We start from the raw sequence: 18567 nt of genomic DNA, 5'->3' as shown, positions 1-18567 counted from the left end.
TAAAATGAAGGGAAGTCTTATATAATACTAGTGGAGGTTAATTTTCCTCCATTGGGGGTGAACAATGGGGGATTAGGGGGTGAAGGGGAGGAGGGGGGAAATGTGCCCTGGGAGGTGGACCTTGAGGTTATTACCAGCATTATGTATCCACCCCCCCCAGGTCGTTGTTAGAAATAGGTACAACACTTTGAATAGTCTTTGTGTTGATGCTATCTTAACCTCCCCTACTGCACCCCAATCTGCACCTGAATTTTCTATAAAATCTGCGTCCCCCATTGTTAAGGGTGGGGAGGACGACCATGGCAAAAATACAGTAATAATTACTGGAGGGTAACGAGGGTGTGAGGCTTGTAAGAGCACTTTGGAATTTATAGGTCTCATCCGGAAGGAAAATGAAGAACTAAAAAGAGACTTGGGTATGTTGACCAAGTTAGGAGAGGGACTAGTGCTAATTACATGACCCCCACTGGTGTGCGCGGCCGATGTGCCAGCAGTGATAGCTGGGCAAGCTGATCAAAGGAAAGAGGGTATTGCATAGAACTAATGGGCATAGCAAACATGGCAGGTGAAGACTAGCACGCCCCAAATCTCCCCCCAAGCTTGTTAAGGAGGGACAATAGCGCTTGGGTTTAGCCAATTTTGCCATCAAGGTCATGCCCCCCTAATGAATAATGCGGGTGGAACATCAAGGTCAGAGTGCTTTTATTTAATGAATATGCCAAAGCCGGGGGATAAGAAACATGAACGGGGGGAGGTCTAATTAATAAGGTTATCCATCGGCTGAGGGCAAGTAGAGGGTGCCTTTTGATTATACATAGTGATATTTCATCTGGCAATAGACTGTCAGGGTTACATACTGTGGAAATGGAACAGCGGTCGCTGCCCACGAATAGCTTGGTGATTTTTATTAAAATGTTGCCGCCCTTGTGGCAAATTGAAAGGAGTAGAGCAGGTGCACTTGACACTGTAAGGAAGAAGGGGGATGACCGGGGCTGTGGCTTCCGATTTCTTTGCATTGTAGATGATAAACATTGTTATAAGGTCTTCCCTGCTCAACGCAGAGTTGAAGCTATGGCTGGAAACAGTGCTTGGTGCAATGAGGGACCAATGAACAGACAGAATGCTGTAACCGGGATGCAGAGGAGATTGATTCAGTTTAGCAGAGGTCCGGACTTGTTCCCCTGGAAATTATGTACCTGGCACCATTGGCAGGAACAGAGTCCGGCCCTGTCTCGGTTGGCCCAATCAACATTCCGGAGGAAGTCCTGCTCAACATGGCCCTGAGCTGTGAGTCCTCTTGTGGAATATAGCCTAGCTTAAATTCATTCAAGACCATGGGATAATTTGCCTGCAGGAAACCTGGGCCATTGAGGCTCCCCATACTCAAGGGTATGCTACATTTTTCATACCGCAATGTAAAAGGGAGAAGGGCCTCCCTAGTGGGTGGTTGGCTATGTGGGTGGATGTGGCCCTGTTTAAGTCTATTTAGTCTGTGGACACCGGCTCACCTGACCTGCTTGAATTACATCTCAAGTCGAGGGACGATTCCAAGATCTTGCTAATTAATTTACTAATTGCTAAAACCGTTGAACATGTCTTGTACTGGACATTGCTTTCCTCTGGCCCCCTGAAGATGTTGGTAATGGTGGACCTTAACCACCAGTTTGCGCCCCTGCATGGCCTGGATGACATCATGGACACAGAGGATAGTCACTGGGGATTGGGCCCCCGCCATTCTGACCATTCCGCTTGGTAACACAGGAATGCAGAGGAGGTAGCTATCCTGTTATTGTTGGCCGACTTAAGGCCTTGTATTGGTTGATTCCCAGGGGATGCCCCAGCAGTGCCAATATTTGATAACGGCCAGGCGAATAGCAAAATTGATTATATCCGTGTGAAAATCAAGTCCTGGGACCTTGTAAAAACCTTTCATATTTGCAAAAGGATTGAGAGCGATCACAATCCCTTGGTCATGGCAGTGAGTGAACATCTATCACTGTCAAGCTAGATGTGCAGGGTCAAGCTCGGAGGAACATCAGGTGGGGCAAGCTTGACCAAGAAATGAACCTGCCACTGGCATAACATGATTTTGTTCCCCTTTTGGACGAGTGTGCGGCAACAGACCCTAACGGTGCAGCCCCATTAGTCATCAAGCATGAGAGCTTGATTGTAAAGGTGGGGTCACAGTTCTCTAAACCTCTAAAATCAATACGCAAATCACATAGGTCACAACCCCATGGTATGATAAGGAGTTCTGAGAAACCTAGGGTATTCTCCCATTTGGACCCCGAGAATCCTCTATTTGGGTGGCCAGGCCACAGCCATCGCCTTTGGATCCTGACCCTGAGGGAGGACCATTGCAGGAGGATCACCAGATTAGGGTAGTTCGGGGTCATTCTCATGTGAATACCCTAGGCGAGACATGGTATCCCCCTCTCATGTATTATCCACAACCACACACCCCCTCTGTCTTTGTGGGGTAATTTTCAACACATAATACCTGCCCCCTCATTTTCACTTAATACTGGGAAGAAGAAGAAGTGATCTGAGGGGGTGAAGTTTACCAGTGAAAAACATACTAATACACAGAAGACAGACTACAACACTCTGACAGCAGGCTGTCCCCTTAATGAAGTCAGGCAGGGTCAGGCAGACCCAACCCTAATCACACTCCTGCTACCCGTTAATATAACACAGGTGTATAAAGGAGAGCTGCTGGTGAGGAAAGTTCAGTTGCTCTTGGGAGCAGAGGAGGGAGGCTGCAGGGCTGAATCTGGCACAGGATCCCTACCACAGACCCAAGCACACCAAGGAGCAGGAGGGAGCAGAGGAAGCAGTGGAGATTGCTCAGAGGAGGAGGGAGGGTGAGGTGCTGAGCCTGTGCCTGTGTGGGGCTATAGCCCAGCTAAGGAGCCTTACCTCACTAGGGCTAAAGAAGGCAGACTGCAGTCTGCTGGTCATGTTTACTGCAAAGCTTGCTTACCATGGGCATGTGAAAGGAAATCCAGGTGCAGGAGGGGCACGTGGTGAGACCCTGACCTCCTACCAGAATTCCCCCCCCAGGGAGCTACCAACCAGCACCATGCTAGACGAGAAAGTCTAAAAGCGGATGAAGATAGGAACCCGGTAAGAGTGTGGGTGCCTGGAAAGGGGGAGCAAAGCAGAAGGGATACTCGAGTGTGAGAAAGGGAATCCCTGAGGAAATATAAAGCAACTATAAGTCCCAAGAGGCAATGGGGCGAATGTGAAAACCAGTACAGCTCAAGCCAGGCTTGGGGAAGCATACAAAAGGAATGATGAGAGCGGAATAATGGTCAGATTGGTTAGAATGGGGTTCTCGTAAAAGTCCTCAACCACTCGAAAGTCTCTGACTCAACAAACAGTGGAAGGCCAAGCGGCTTGAGCCCGACAGAGGGAATCCAAGGTGCAAGAGCCACTGAGAAAGGTTTGAGCCCGACAGAGGGGAACCTTATGTATTAATAGAACTGTGTGAAGCCTGGCTGTGGGCTTTAAGGAAAGAGACCAGGCAATAGGTAACGGGAAGAAGCTAAGGGGTCTAAAAGGACTGTCTTCTGATCTGTGGCATTCCTCTACTTCTTCTACTTCTAAAATAGCTGGGTTAGAATATATGTTGAGACATTGCATAAAATATCATTATGTTAAGACATTTGAATTTGGAGATGGAACTAGTGAATAGAGCAATGGGGCACATTTGCACTTAGTACTTGCATAAGTTATATTTTTGTCAAATGTTATCATATTAGCGAGCCTCGTCTTGTAGGCCTATCCTTTGCACGGTCTATGATCTTTGAAGACATGCTTGGGGCCAGGACACATTTCCTTTGTGATCTGCCTATGCCATAACCATGCACACGCTTCAAGGATTGGCTTTAGCACTGATTGACAAAGATCACACTGGGCCTCATTATGAGTGTGCTGGTCCGTTAACAACAGTGCTGGTAAGCCTACAGGCACCATTGTTTCCGGACCGGCACACTTGAGTCTGCGGGCGGGGATGCCACCCCGCCTGCCAGGGTCAAACCTGGCGGACGAAACGGCACCCTCCCGCAGACTTTCACTTCCATTATTAACGGTGCCGGTGATTCAGTCATTCCCATTCCCATTGAGTCTTAAGGGACTCAATGGGAATGGGGATTAAAAAATTTCCGGGGCCTGACTTCCCGGAATGCCGAGGTTGTAATCCCCCAGTGATTCCGGCAAGCCAGGTGCTGGTAAATATTGCAAGTCTGGTGGCAACCCGCCGGCAGCACCGGCAGGGTTGCCGCCGGACTTGTAATGAGGCCAACTGTCTGTAAAGAAGGCATGTCATATGTAACATTGGTTCATGGTAAAAATGTATCAAGATTATATTTACTTGCTTTTGATCCATCTAGGGTGGCAGCGGACATTACATGTGTTGAAGACGACAATGGACATTGTATGACTTAAGCTCTTCACCTTGGTTTTTCACCTTGACTTGCCAGAGTTCTTGGGAAGAAAAAAGAGAATGTACTGCAGACAAAGTACAAAACAAATGCAGTTAACTTTTACAAAACCAGTAGTTGCTGGTGAAGCAAAGACTGATCTCAGTACTCGGAAATCTCGTAAGTGTGTTTTTAGTAATACAACAGGAATTGAATACCAAATTCAACCTTATATTTGGTGTTTCATATGACAAGCGTGATACCTTTTTTAAGTAAAGTCTCACAACAAACTCTTAAAAAGCTAATTGAGGAAGACCCAGATCAAGTTCACAGTGCATCTTGTATTCGTGAACTCATAGCTGCAGAATCTTAACATGCATATTTTTCTGAAAACATTGAACATATTACACCTGAATTTCTATCCTTCAAGTGTTAGAAAATGTGAATGTACCAGTGGGTTCATTATTGCTCAGCTTGTCACCATAACATTATTTCTAGAGAATCTTTTGGAAGGTTTTTTTCACCTTTCAATACAAGATAAAGATACTAGGCCGTTTTTGGTCCTGGTGACAAATGTTCACCATGACATAATCTGTACTCATGGTGGGTTTTACCTCCTGTCTTCAGTAAAGAACATGGATTGTAATCAATATTTGATGATCATGTTGAAAATATACTTGGCTGAAGGAACAAAGATCAATACTAACATTTCGAAATTTGTCAAAGGACAGGTATCCATTTTGAAGAAAACCTTTAAAGTCATTGGAATTATATTTATGAAGGGTTCACAATAAATAATCAGCACTATACAACTTTCATGTAATACTTCTGTAGTTTCATACCAGACCAGATTATCTGGGAATTTAAAGAATGCTTGTTTTTTGCTATTAGAACCAAAGTTTTAATTTTGGTTATCAGAAAATAGTACAAAAAAGGCAAGTATGTGTACAAAAATAATGAAGTGAATGACCAAAATAAAATAACTGAAATGAAATATAATGTAGTTAGTAGAGCAACTCTGAACTGCTATTAGCCATTATTTTTTCAAGTGTTCCGGGTTATTTCTTTGCTCTACATAAATATCACAACCATGACATAATGGTTTGGTACAAATTGAATATGCACTGCCAAAAATGTTCTTTATTAGTGTATATGTAGCCTGCTTGCAGATGTACACTATTTCAAATTTTGGAAGACATCATTCAAATTTTGATAATGTTATAAGTGAAATATAGTAGAAAAAATGTCTCAAAGTGCATTATGCAATTTTAGTTTCTCTTTTTTAATGTAACACATTTTGTACATATTAACATATGAATTGATGCTTCCTCATATGGTTTGGGTTGTATTTCTAAGTTACTTGTACGCTATTTCTGGCTGCAAGAACTAGAATCGATTACTATTATTTTTGTATGATGAAAGATACCAATAGGTAGAAATCAAATCACTGAAAATATGAAATGATTATTGTAGCCAGTTTGTACCTTTCTTTATGAACCTTCGAAGAAACTAAATACTATACAAAGGGAACAATCTCTTAAAGTGTGTAGGTGGCTAAATTGAGCATGCACATTCATTTAAAAAGATCTACTTCCAAAACTACTTTTTATAGATAACAGTAGAAATCTTCCTCCCTTTGAAATTATTGGTGGTATACTTTATTATAAATTACAGTTTTGGGAAAAATGCGTATGTTCTAGTTATTAATTAAAAATGCAATTTATTAGGATGCTTACTTTGAAGTGTAATAAAGGTACAGGTGTACTGGACAGCATATTCAATAGTTCGCCAAATGCCCAATGCTTCCCGAAGTAATCAACTGAAGAGGAAATGTGAAGCCAAATAGTTGTTTTATTTAATAAATCATGACACAAACGTGAAAAAGACACCTTCAAAAAAAGTAACAGCACTATTTTAAATGTCTTTTCACGTTTCATGTATTTCTCTTCCTTTTAATCAAGATATCCTAATTTAAACATGCACGTTCGAAAAGAACATATTAGCATAAAAGGAGGGATCAAATGTGTGGAAAGAAGATGCATATGAAAAAACAGTACTATAGAAATTGGCAGGCTTTATGAATGTATAGGTATTTGGTTGCAATTAAGAAAAGGGATATTGCAATTTGCAGTTGCAACTCTCACACACTGCCATCTCTTGAGAGTTGCAAAGCACATTAGTATCACACTTTCCTTGTAGCTCAAATAGAAATGTATTAATGGTTTCTGTCCACTCATGCAGGACCCAAGTCAAGGGTACATGTGAGATGAGTGGACCCCACCTCCCAACTATTTCTCCCCCATTTCATAGGCCCTGCAATCTCTAAGAAGGCTCTTGCCTGTTAGGCAGTCACTCAATACCCAAAAATGCCAACCAACCTCCATCACACCACACTTGAGGATGCAAGAGATCTATGACATTTTCTTTGTCTATCACTCGTCAACCCACTACCCTACTACACCAGTGTATATAGTACTCATATTTTACTCTCTCCATCTCTGTCCACACACAAAAGTGCTCTTATACCTTACAGTTTTGCTGTTGGGACAGGCTGGTCTGTAGTGTTATTCTAGCGATTTCCCAATAAGCAAATTCTCCCAAGAGGCCAATATGGGTTGGAACATGTCAAACACAACTTGCATTGCTTGACACTAACCTGCCATATTCCAGGCCCTTTCGACCTAGAAGAGGCAACCCTTTGGAAGTATTTTGATTTCCAAATACCTCCCTATCAATTTTACTAGCGGAGCATGGCTCTCTGACTATGGTCTATGCAGAGACCTTGTAAATATATCTCTACACTGCCTCTCACAGAAGAAACTGGAGAGATTTGCTAACATGAAGTTCCTACAAGAGGCCACTCAGGCTGGGGAATGCCACTATACCTTATATACCTGGATAACCTAGCCCTACAGTTCTCTCTATTTCCTGTTGTGAATTTGCAAAGTTTCACCATAGGCTTTCCGATAGGAACAAATAATATACATATTTCCTTCACTCCAATATTCAGACAATAAAGTACATTGCATGCAGGGGATTACTAATGGTGGCACTTAAGTGTGGGTTGGTCCATGCATGCAATTTTACACATTAACAAAACAGAATGCTAAATAGGCTTTACTCCTTCATTTTAGTCACTGTTTTAAAAAAAATAGTTACATCTTTGTCACCTGCAAATTATGCTTTGCAGACCACATTCTTAATGGATTTCGATCGAATTTGGCAGCTTGTGCAGGTGTTGCATGCAGGCAGATTTCAAAGGAATACATTAGTTTAACGCCAGCATGCAAATATGTGCTGGATTTAATCCTTGTAGTATCAAAAGGTAGAGAATAAATGCATGGAAGCAATGTTATTTCTACATCATGCCTCTTCTCTGCCCCCAATTAAAATATAAATGTTTCCAAAATGTAAAATCGAGGCATAAATAGCTTATGCCTTGCTTCTATTGCTCACTTTTGGGACTTCTAACACGAGGCCCAGTGTTTAAATCAATTTTATTTTGTGGAATGGAGTCCACATTTCCCTCCCATAGCTGGCAAATTGCATTCAAATGAGAAGACAAGGTAATCGGCTGAAGCTGAATACCAAGAAACTATTCAGATGGAGCCGAAAAGCTTTTCTTCAGCTCAAATTGTGTTAAATAGTTACTAAAAATCATGGTTCTGTACACCCCTGTAATAAAGTAAATACATATGGTTGTTTATTTGCATTTTTGTATTTTATTTTAATTCTAGAGCGCCTTCGCCAAGGCACCCTACAAATGTTAATACATTGGTACAAAATTCAGCAATGATGAGATATAAAAAAAGGATACAAAAGAAGGAAAAGAGATGAAGAAAAATCCTAAGGAAGAAATGCAATGGTAGCCCAAAAAAAACAGTCAAGTTGTAAGCCAAGCACAAGGAGTGTAGTTGCAAGACGTACGTCCAGCCACCTGCGACCAAAAACTAATATTGGGGGCAGCAAAAATTAAAAAATGGACTGGATCAGAAAAGGGATGGTTTAGTGCTGTCAGTTTTGAAAAATAAGGTATGGTCATCTAAGAAAGCTCTTTCTGCTTCCTTATACGTCGTGATGATAGACATTTCCAAAGCTTTTGATATGGTTAACTGTCAATTCTTATGGCAAAAGTTGAGAAAATGGAAAATATCTCCTTCACTTTTAGCCATTTGGAACATATGCATAATGCTATCATGATAAATGTTAGATTAGATGCTTCTGGTAATCTCTCTGATAATATTGTCAGAACAAGGGGTTTAAGGCTGGGTTGCATTTGGGACCCTGTCTATTTACCTTATTTCTAGCAGATCTAAATAAGGCCTTACAAGATGTGGCACTAATTAGCCCAAAAATAGGGGGTCTGCATATCTGTTGTTTGGTGAATGCAGCTATTGTTGCCCTCCTTGAAGCAGCACCAATTGTTCTTCAGTGTTTAATAATAGCATTGAATAAATATGCAAGGAAGAATGATCTAATTATCAATTACAAGAAATGTAATTTTATACATTTTGATAGACATCGTAATAAAAGATGTACATTTAAATGGTATATTAGTGGTACACAAATAGATATAGTGAGTGAGATTGTCTATTTGGGTTTTGGTCTTATAGCACAGATAAATAAGGAACCATGCTTGGAATTAAGTACAAAATAGATGGATTGGTTTTCCAAATGAAAAAAAAAATCAAACATATTGTAAATTCACTATTAAAACATTGCTGAGATTTTACATTGGGAAAGTAATTCAAAAGACCCTATATGGATTACAGATTGAACACACGTCTTATGGACTGCCATGGAAGGGTTAGAGGGTTGAGTATGGAAGAAAGCACTGCATTTGCCATCTTCACTTTCCATTACTTCTTTGCGTTATGAACTTGGGATTTTATCTCTTAAAGCTTGATTTCAATGGTGAGTAGTTTTGCTTGTGTGTAAAATATGTTCACTGTATGAAGAACTCCAATCGGACATGTATAATACATCTGATTTTCTGGCCCCCATGGGGTCATATACTGCCACTATTTTGGAGCATTGTGATAGACACAGGAAGGACTTGGTGGGAAATCCACTATGGGTGAAAAAAGGTATTAAAGAAAAGGATTGGCTGGATACTATAACTAAGGTTTAAAGTTATAAAATACATTCTACATTCTCGCAAATAGATACACCCTTGGGGAATTTGTCCAAATATCTTGATCAATCACCCTGTCCAAATGTAAGAGACACATTTTTACGCTTTCGTTTGGATCTTCTGCCTACTGGGGAGATTTTATATGTTTATTCTAAAAATCATAATTTAAGTAATGGCATCTGTGACTATTTCAACAATCCTGTAGCCATCCAAACCCTTCAACATATCATGGTAGAATGCCCAATGCTCATGAAAGTTAAGACACAGGACACTTTTTATATTAAGAAATGAAGTATATTCTGGGGACAGATGGAATCGTCTTAATGCAGGAAATGAACCGATCTTAACTACAGAAGTGGTGAGAATGTTGAAAGCAATAGGTATTCTTAATATTAGATGAAATGTATGTTCTGAGAAATTATTTATTATAGTACATTGTTGGGATATCATTAGAAATTGATATAATAAATGTTGATTTTATATTTCTATTTCATTAATCAGTAGGAGAAATGTAATTTATATGAATTATGTAATTTTAAAGTATTTTAAGATTGTTCATATTATACGATATGTGTATGCTTTGTGAAAGATCATAATTTCGATCATAACACAATAAAAAAAGTTTTAAAAAAATTACAAATCAGTCTTAGGATGCAGATGAAAGTAGGATAACATCTGAAAAAATAAAATAGCCACATATCCAAAATCCCAACCTGGCAGGTAGAATTAAGGATGCTGGCCTCAGGCTCACCTCCCCCAATCCCTTCAGGGGCAGCTCCAGGGCCAGCAACCAGCTGCAGGGTGAGCAAATAGGCTCCTGTTCTGCAAACCCACCAGTGCAGCATTTGACACCAGAAGGGAGACGACGTTAATCTTCCTATGCAATATGCTTATTCACACTATTCTTTAATATGTGAGTTTGCTAGAAATAATTGGATTATTATGATCTTTAATATTTCATTGAACACACGACTTACTTTAAAAAGAATTCAGGGTTTCCTTGAAAAGAGTTACATGGTGATTCTCTATCTACTATATTCTGCTTTCTAAATTATACATTTCACCAGAACAAGTAATAAAGGGTTAATGATGTCATCCAAAAGTATTTTTATACTTTTCTTGCTATTCTTCTCAGTATAATAGTTTTATTTATATATTTTAATACAATTGATGTGAAATATCAATTTAAATATATTGCTTAGTATGTTTTTAAATGACATATCATTTCAGATTTCATGATTCACTGACTTATCAATAGAAATGTATAAATGAAGTGAAACAAGGTTTAATAAAAGATATATTTAAGTAAAAATAGATTTCAGTGTTTTTCCCTACTTCTATTTTGTACAACACCACATCTTCATGGTCCATGTTGTGTTTAAAAGAGATAAAGAAGAAACAATTTTGTTATTCATTTTTTGCATGATTTATCAAACAGAAAAATAGAAATGCTTTTCAAAAAATGCTTGTAAAGCTTAAAAATGTAAATAAATAGGGAGGAATTTGCTCAAGCAAGAAGTTTTTTCCACACTGAAATCCATGACGTACCTCACCACTCTACCATTAGTATACAGCGACAACCAACAAAAAAATCGATCTAGCTGGGCTCACATTGAATCACCAGCACTAAAACTCTATCCTAAACCACCAACAGCACCCACCCACATTCCTGACCTCCAGGATGCTTATTGGAGCTAGCCAGCCCATCTAAATCCTAACACAGCAAAAAAGCAAACAAGCATCTTTTAATTTAAACTCGTAGAACCTCCTACACATGGACTGCGGTCACCGAGGGCGTTCCAACCACAAACCGCATTGAGGCCATACAAATGCGGAAAAGGCGCTTTATAAATGACAAATACTATACAATACAATACTATGGACTAATGATTATATTAAACATCCTAAACCTCGAAAAATGATATATTGCTCTGAAAACACAGGTATGATAGGCCCAAACAATTAAAAAGTATTATTGTAGAAGAAGAAGAATATATGTTTATTTCGGAATTGCATTCCATAAAAATAGGAAGCACGTCAAAGCAACATTACTAAACAAGATAAAACACAGTAAAATCAATAAAAAAATGATCATGTTATAAATCAATTAGAAATCTTATGAATAACTAACTCTACATAAGCTATATGTTATGTTATAGTGATTCATACAGTTCACCGCTGACATTTTCATGGTTTCCACGTGTTCTGACAGATCTGAAAAGGAAGGAGGGCTGCTAGGGCTTAGTTAGTGGGATTGAGAGGGAAAAGCGTGCAAGAGCTTTGCTATGCTGTTGGTAGCTTCAATTCGGAAAAAAAGGTCACTGTGCGCTTGCTTGTTTGTTTTTAGTTGGTAGACGTTGTGTGGTGCTTATTGTATGAATGTGTAAGAGGTGATTTGTGTGTAATTGGTTATGTTTCTTGTTGGGTGTTGCAGAGTTAATGCAGCTCATAGTGGATTTATGTTTTTGCTGCGGTAGAGGTATACATGTGTTTTGTTCAGTGTTTGAGGGTCAGTATGCAGTATATTGGGGAGTTTTAGTAGGGTTAGTGGAAAGTTCCATCAAAAATTCAGCTAACTTCAATACACTGCCTGTACCCAAAGGTTCAGCTAAGTGCAATTAAATATGCACCTAATATGATGCAGTGGCTATACTCAAAATTTCAGCTAAGTTCAATACAGTGGCTATACTCGAAATTTCAGCTAAATACAATACAGTGGCTATACTCAAATTTAATATGGTAGTTATACTCAAAAGTTCAGCTAAATTCAACACAGTTGCTATGCTAAAAAATTAAGCTAAATACAATACAGTGTCTATACTCAAAAGTTCAGCTAAATTGAATACACTGGTAATACTAAAAAATTAAATCAGCTAAATTCGATATGGTCGCCATTCTCAAAATGTCTGCTATATTCAATACACTAGCTAGACAAAAAAAATCAACTAAGTTCAGTACAGTGGCTTTTTCTCAAATGCAGATAAATTTATTACACTGGTTATACTAAACAAATCAGCTTAGTTTAATACAATGGCTATACTCAATTTCAGCTAAATTTAATACACTGGTTAAACTCAGAAATGCAGCTAAATTCAATATATTGGCTATACTCAAACGTTCATCTAAATTCAATACACTGGTTATACTAAATAATTCAGCTATGATCAGTACAGTGGCTTTTTCTCAAATGCAGCTAAATGTCTTACACTGGTTATACTAAAAAATTCAGCTAAATTCAATATGGTGGCTATACTTAAAAGTTCAGCTAAATTCAATACACTGTCTATACAAAATAATTCAGCGTAGTTTAATACAATGGCTATACCCAAATTCAGCTACATTTAATACACTGGTTATACTCAGAAATGCAGCTAAATTTAATATGTTGGCTATACTCAAATGTTCATCTAAATTCAATATACTGGTTATACAAAAAAATTACACAAAGTTCAGTATAGTGGCTTTTTCTCAAATGCAGCTAAATTTATTACATTGGTTATACTAAAGAATTCAGCTAAATTCAATACGGTGGCTATACTTAAATGTTCAGCTAAATTCAATACACTGTCTATACAAAATAATTCAGCGTAGTTTAATACAATGGCTATACCCAAATTCAGCTAAATTTAATACACTGGTTATACTCACTAATGCAACTAAATTCAATATGTTGGCTATACTCAAATGTTCATCTAAATTCAATACACTGGTAATACAAAAAAAATATGCAAAGTTCAATACAATGGCTATACTCAAATTCAGCTAAATGTAATACAGTGGCTGTACTTACAATGCACCTTAATTCAGTGATGTGGTGAACTATGGTAAACTGTAGAGTGAAGCAAGATTCAACACATTGGTAAGAAATGAGTTGTACTAATAGAGTATTGGCAAGATTTCAGAAGCGGTGCTCCCTGTTCATACCACCTTACCTGGTTGTTGCAGTAGATATCCTTGCAGATGGTCCAAAGTGAACAAGAAAACAGGTAAGGGAGGAGGCCTATGGAGGTGGCCTTTGCCTTTGGCTCTTAGCTGGCTGCTCTACGAGGCTGCCCTGAGAAGCTTGGTAAAAGTGCTTCCTGGAAGCAAGAGCCAATCAGAAGTGGATGGGTGTGAGACGACAGAAAGGAGAGCAGGTGGAGGAACAGGGAAGGCAAGAATGCTTCAGAGAGCATGGATAGTGTAGTGAAAAATAACTAAAAGAAAGATAAAAACAAAAAGATGCTGTGCCACAGGCCTTACCTCAGCAAGGTTCTGAACACTCATGGAGCTCTTGATGGAAAGGTGAGATCGCTGGCCTGTAGACCAACTGATGACTGTGCTTCCTGGAAGCAACAGTCAGTCAGGAGGGGGTGGGCATGAAAATTGAGGAGATTCAGATGGAGGAACGGGGCAGGCAAGGATGCTTCAGAGAGCGCAGGTTATGTGGTGAAAAAGAAAGAAAAAAAATAAAAAGATGCCGTGCAAGCATGGGTCACAGGCCGTCCCTCACCTTGGGTCTGAACACTCACAGAGCTCCTGATGGAAAGCGGAGGGGGCTGGCCTGCAGGTAAACTCCCAGCTGTGCGTCCTGTGAGCAACAATCAATCGGGAGGGGTTGGACATGAGAAGGAAGGAGGGGAGCATGGGGAGGAACAGGGAAGGCAAGGATGCCTCAGATAGAATGGGCAGTGCAGTGAAAAACAACGAAAGAAAGAAACCCCTAAAAAGATACCATGCAAGCACGGGTCACAGGCCTTACCTCAGTGAGGGTCTGAACACTCACGCAGCTCCTGATGGGAAGGGGCTAGTGCTGGCCTGCTTTCAAGCTCACAGCTGTGCTTCCTAGAAGCAACAGCCAATCAGAATGAGAAGGAAGGAGGGGGAGCATGGGGAAGTGCAAGGAATGCAAGAATGCCTCAAAGAAGTCAAAGATCATGCACCCAAGAGTCTGTACACTGGTTAAAGTTCTGTAATAGTATGTGTAGTACAGTGTAAAGGGCTTGTAGAGTGTGCTGACTGGTTGTATGTATTGCAGTACTATGTGTACAGAATTGGATAGGGTTTGAAGTGTATGCTTTATGTGTTTGTGTTGTGGTAAGTGGGCAGATGTTTGCGTGCATGGTTGTATTATGCTGCGGTGGTTGTGGCAAGTTCCTAGAGTCTAAGCTGCATGGCCGGAGGCTTTATGTCATAGGCCATGCACCCAAGACTCTAGGCCCTGGCCAATAAGTATGGCAGCATAATACAGACATGCAGTCAACATTGTGATACTGGTATATGGATTGGAGAACTATGTGTACAGAATCCATATTTGCAGATTACAAAGATGTCTGACACCGCTAATTGTATACTTACTGTTTGTATTTTTGAGGGTGAATGTTGTTTCTTCTTGGGTGCATGGCCAAAGACCATGCACCAAAGTGTATGTACACTGGTTGATGTTTTGTAATAGTATGTGTACTACAGTGTAAAGGACTTGTAGAGTGTGCTGACTGGTTGTATGTACTGGAGTACTATGTATACAGGAGTGGATAGGGTTTGAAGTGTATGCTTTATGTGTTTGTGTTGTGGTAAGTGGCCAGATGTTTGCATGCATGGCTGTATTATGCTGTGGTATTTGTGTCCAGGGCCTAGAGTCTTCGGTGTATGGCCAGAGGTAAGTGGGTTGTGGAGAGTGGACAAATGTTTGTCTGCATGGCTGTATTATGCTGTGGTGGTTGTGGCAAGGGCCTAGAGACTTCGGTGCATGGCTGGAGGCCGTAGGCCATGCACTCAAGACTCTAGGCCCTGGCCAAAAAGTACTGCAGCACAATACAGATATGTACTCAACATTGTGATACTGGGATATGGATTGAAGAAATATGTGTGCAGAATCCATAGTTGAAGATTACATAGTAGTCTAACACGAATAATTGTATACCTATTGTTTGTATTTTTGAGTGTGTACGTCGTTTTTCTTCTTGGGTGCATGGCCAAAGACCATGCACCCAAGACTCTAGGGCCTGGCCACAAACACAGCAGCATAGTACAGCTATGCATGCAACATTGTTATACTGGAATAAGGATTGGAGAAATGTGTGTACCGAATGCATATTGACAGAATACCAATAAGTCTGACACCAATAATTGTATACTTACTGTTTGTGTTTTTGAGGGTCTCTGCCGTTTTGTATGCATGGTGTGTGTAAATGTACGATACATTTTTCTTTGATTCTCTGTGATAAAAGAAAACATAACATGTTAGAGTATGTACTTTGTAATGTTGTATTGCATTGCATTGCAGACATTTGCATACTTTGTGGACTCTGATAGTTAGTACTTCACAAGTACTATGCTTTAAACAAGTGTACTGTGAAATGTGCTCAGTTCCTGTGTAATTTTGCATGATCATTTGGTCGGTCGGAAAAAGAAATCTATGCAGGATTAAATAAAAACCTTTGATTTATTTATTCACATTTGTTGAGCGCACAGCAGACCAAAGGCATCGTGGCGCTTGTTACAGTGTTGCTTATACTTAGTTACATACAGTTCATGTCCGTTGGTGTTACATTGGACGATGTTATTCTTTAGTTACATACATGCATTTGAGCAGCAGGAGAACCAGCTGAACAAGGTTAGTTGAAAAGGCGGTTTTGAATTTTTTGGGGAAGGAGAAGAGGGATGTTTCAGCTCTGAGTCAGTGGGCAGTGAGTTCCAAAGCTTGGGTGCGAGGAAGCGGAAGCCTATGCAATGTTTGTGCAATGTTCGATGTGTATTTGTTGTTATACTGCATAGTTTGGTTTAGTGACATGACCACTATTTATGGCAGTCATTCAGGTGATGTTCGTTTTGGAAGCGGTGTGGTTATAGTTAGATACCAATTGGCATATTCTAACTGTTGCCTCTTTTTAGCAGTATTTCTTTATGTGTTTCATTGTTGTTGATGTTTTCAAAGTACTGTGGTATTGCAGAGTAATATTGCAAAATTGTGGGGGCAGTTAGATACCTTTTGGCGTATTCTAACTGTTGATAGTTTGGACGTTGTTGAGGGTTTGTTTGTAGCACTGTGGTTGCTCAAGGTTGCTTTTGGCAGATTGATCGCTGGAAGTAATATTTAAGTACTATGGTTACAGTAAGATACCGGTTTGCGTATTCTAACTGTTTCCAGTTTTCCAGTTTTGCAGGGTATGTTTTCAAGCACGTTCATTTCGGATGGTACATTTACATTTTTCACTACTGTGAAGTGTCTTTTTTAAGCACTATGGGTGCAGTTCATTTACTTGTGTATTTCTTGCATTGGCATGGGTATTGTTGCACAGCTGTTGCCTTAATCTACAAGTTGGTGGTTTTAGAGTTTATTGAGGACAGTTTGTAGATGCTCATACTTAGTACTTTTCTTTTTAAGTACTAAGTGGGAAACAATATCAGTTTGTCTTAACTACAGTTGGTGTTTTTGTGACTATAATCATTGGGTCTTTAAGGTATAATTGTGTAGCAGTGCAACTAATATCTTTGTTGGATAGTTTCTGTATGGTAATTTGTTTCAGTTTCACAGGGTCGAAGGTTATTTTGATTTTGCAATTATGTATGTGATGGTGGGTATTTGGCAGTAGGTTATTCTACGTAGAACAGTGAGTACAGTTTGGTTTCAAAAATATTAAGTAGGCATTTATATTTGCTTCAGAGTAATGGAAGTATCATTGCATTCAAACCATCCACATTTCTTTTTAATGTATGCAGTATAGTGGCCTGCACTAGTTGTGGTGCCTGTGTGGTAGATTATGCCTACTGCCTACTGTTGTGAAGGTTTTCTTGCCAACTGATTCTTGCCCATGTGTGAAGCTAGTAAGTTTGCAGTTGTTTTTGGTACCATCTGCATTTTATCGTAAAAGCATTATTATTACATATTGGCTATGTGATTGTATTTGTAAGGTGGAACAATTATCGGAATTGCAAGTAGTACATAATATGCCATGGTTTGTATTTTGTACCAGCTGTTGAAATGGAATGGAATCACAGTTAGATATAGATACATACAAGAAAAGCTCATTAGGGACTTGTTCCTGCACCACATGGCTGCAGAGAGTGCATGTATGTTTCCACATATATGAAATCTGGAAGATTTCATTAATAGGTATGTTTTTGCTTTCCAGTACTTTCAGTAAGTACATTAGAAATTCTTGTGGATCCTCTTATGTGTTTAGAGTGAATCTCACCATTCCTGCACAGTATTCTAATTCCTGTCTTATTCCAGAAACAATGTAAGTGTTGTCAGGATTGTTTATTGCATTTCTCTGAAGGAGTAACATTTACAAACACAACTGGTCTGCACAATTTAAGTAAATGTTTTCAAGAATTGGTGTCAATTGGAACAGAACATTGATTGCTGAATTTGCATAGCAATTTACACCAGTTGTATTGGAACATCTGAATGGACCAGACAGTTCTGTGTCTGAGTGTTTTGATGGAAGTCCACGTGGCTTCTTTGCAGAGGTAGTTGTCTTTGTTTGAGGAGTTGGGTATGCATTTGACTTTTCAGTACATCCTTTTGCGGTTTTGGTAGTTGATGGAGTACTATTGGGAGATCATGTATAAGTTCTGATTGCATGAGTTTTCTTTTACAAAGTTTGCGTTTTTGAGGTACAGGGTACATTTTGAGATGGGGTTTATAGAGTGCATGTAGTCTATTGTACTCTATGATGCAAGGAATGTCAGCGTTGACTTTACTTGCATCAAAATTTACTAGAAATTATCCTTCAAGTGTACTTAGGCGTGACAGTGCTACGTAACTCATGCCTTCTTTAAAAACTCTGCTGTCAATCAATGCTTGATCTAGGGTTAGACCTTGCGATTCATGAATAGTTACTGCGTATGATAGCGATAGAGAAAACTGTTCTCTGCGTACATACATGTCTTTGAAAAGAAGGCATTGGGCTGTTGAGCATCCTATCCTTTTAACTTCTGAAAGTTTGTCAAAGTGAACATTGACAAACTGAATGCTGTTGTCATGTGGGTGTGTCTGGAAGCCAACAACTGTACCAAGTGCTC

The sequence above is a fragment of the Ambystoma mexicanum genome, chromosome 2q, assembly GCF_040938575.1.
Source record: "Ambystoma mexicanum isolate Mex_15411 chromosome 2q, UKY_AmexF1_1, whole genome shotgun sequence".
Taxonomy (NCBI): domain Eukaryota; kingdom Metazoa; phylum Chordata; class Amphibia; order Caudata; family Ambystomatidae; genus Ambystoma; species Ambystoma mexicanum.
Note: the sequence above shows the minus strand (reverse complement) of the source record.